Raw genomic sequence first — 2,644 nt, 5'->3', positions numbered from 1 at the left:
TGAGCCACCGAGCCCGGCCACACTTCTAACAATAAGGATTCACAGCCTGCTCTTTGACTCCCTTCATATAGGTCTTGCCTCTTGTAGCCTTTCTAGCATTCTGTCTCTCTTCAGTCAGTACTCCATTTCTTTTTTTCTTCTTTTTTTTGAGTTGGAATCTCACTCCTTTGCCCAGGCTGGGGTGCAGTGGCACGCACGTTCACAGCCACCCCAGGGTCGGCCTGCTGGGCTCTGGCAATCCTTCCGCCTCAGACTTCCAAGTAGCCGGAACTACAGGCGCGTGCTACCACACCCGGTTAATTTTTAAATTTATTGTAGAGACGAGGTCTTGCCAAGTTGCCCAAGCTGGTCTCAAACCCATGGGCTCAGGCAATCCACTCGCCTCAGCCTCCCAAGTGCTAGGATTACAGGCTGAGCCACTGAACCCGGCCAGAGCTCCATTTCTAAAGACATAGTGATCTCTTTATGTCTCAAACTCATTCTAAGAGAAGTATCTGCACTTTCTTATTTTTCTTTCCCTCCTCTGCAAAATCCCTAACACATAGGGTACTTTGTCTATAAATTGTCAATAACTGACTCTCCAATAGGCAGTGACAGAGATTGCTGGCTGAGAGATGAAGTGATATCCTAGGATGGGCCTTGGAGTGAGACCATCACAAAGGCTCAAATCCTGGCTCTGCTTACTACCTGTGGAAGGTTGGGCAAGTGAATTAATCCTTATGTGCCTCAGTTTCTTCCTGTGTAAGTGGAATATTAATAATAGTAGCCACTCCATTGGGCTGTTAGGAGGATTAAGTTTGTTAATATTTTTTAAATATTTGGAACAGCGCTGACATATTTAAGCACAACAAGGTGTTATATAAATTGTTGGGGTTTTTAAAATTCTAATCCTCTCAGAGTATTAAAAGCACCATTGCTTGGTATTACTATAGGAACCTAAATGTGACCACATTTCAGTCTGGTTCAACCTTTTCCCTCAGCAGTGAGGCCAAGATTAGTTGCACATCAGAATCACCAGGGAATTTGTGTTTTAATTTAATGTAATTTAACTAGAGATGGGGTTTTGCTATGTTGCCAGGCTGAATGTGAACTTGGGCTCAAGTCATCCTCCCACCTCAGCCTCCTGAGTAGCTGGGATTACAGGCACATGATACCATAGGCTTTACTGGGTTTTATTTGTTCATTCATTCAACAATTTGAGCACGTACTATGTGGTATAATGATCACTGAGAATAGCACTGATAGTGAAATAGACAAAGTACTTCCTCTTAGCAAACTTACACCCTAGTAAGGGAGATAGACCAGCAAACGTTTTCTGTAAATGGCCAGATAGTAAATGGCACTGGGTAACCTAAGTCTGCTGCATGATCTGTCAAAACTATTTAACTCTGCCCTTGCAGAGAAAGCAGCCATCACTGGGTGCAGGCGCAGTGGCTCACACCTGTAATCCCAGTACTTTAGGAGGCAGAGGTGAGAGGACTGCCTGAGCCCAGGGGTTCGAGAGCAGCCTGGGCAATATGGTGAGACCTCATATCTACAGTAAAAATCAAAAAATTAGCCTGGCATGGTGATGCGCAGCTGTGGCTCCAGCTACTTGGAAGGCTGAGGTGGAAGGATCACCTGAGCTCAGCAGGTCGAGGCTGTGATAGCCATGAGCCTGCCACAACACTCCAGCCAGGGGTACAGAGTGAGACTCGGACTCAAAAAAAAAAAAAAAAAAAGAAGAGAGAAAGAAAGCAGCCATAGACAATATGTAAATGAATGTGATTGGTTGATCCAATGGAACTTTTTTTGTGGACACTGAAGTTTGAATTTCTCATAATTTTCGTGTTGGAAAATTTGATTATTCTCTTGACTTTGTTTTCAATCATTTAAAAATGTAAAAACCAGTGACTCAGCCTGTAATCCCAGCATTTTGGGAGGCCAAGGCAGTGGATTACCTGAACCTGCAGGGTGGAAACCAGCCGGGGCAAACTGGCAAGGCCTCCTCTTTACAATAAATCAGCGTGCACCTGTAGTTCCAGCTTCTTGGAAGGCTGAGGCGAAAGGATCGCTGGAGCCCAGCAGGTCGACGCGGCAGCGGCTGTGAGCATGCCACTGCACTCCAACCTGGGTGACAGAGTGAGACTCAGAGTCAAAAAAAAAAATGTAAAAACCATTCTTAGCTCGCAGCCTATACAAAAATATGTAGAAGACCGGAAAGATTCCTGAGATGGACAATAAGTGAACAAGTGTAAAATATCATTTAAACCCTGAACCACATTCAGCTGTGATGAAACAGAAAAAGTACCAGCCTGGAAATCTAAGATCGGAGTCTGGTCCCTGTTCTACCCTACTGGATTCTAGGGAAGTGACTCAGCTTTTCCGAGCCTCGTTTTCCTTCTGAGTATTCCAATTCTAATAGCGTTTACATTTTTGTGTACAATTAATATGCATTATGTTGTGATTTTAAAATCTAACGACGGGTCCCTTTGGCGGCGTCCCCGAGTCTCAGCCGGTGAGTTCGAGTCCCGGCCCAAGCCCTGGCCTTGCAGGCTGTGGGTCTGGGACGCGCTGGCAGCTCCCGGGACACCCACCTAACGCAGGTGGGAGGGCGGCGCGCGCGCCCCTCTGAGCAGAACCGCCCTGGCCACTCCCTCCCTTT

The sequence above is a fragment of the Carlito syrichta genome, unplaced genomic scaffold (genome assembly GCF_000164805.1).
Source record: "Carlito syrichta isolate Samal-C Ts95f unplaced genomic scaffold, Tarsius_syrichta-2.0.1 Scaffold308820, whole genome shotgun sequence".
Taxonomy (NCBI): Eukaryota; Metazoa; Chordata; class Mammalia; order Primates; family Tarsiidae; genus Carlito; species Carlito syrichta.
Note: the sequence above shows the minus strand (reverse complement) of the source record.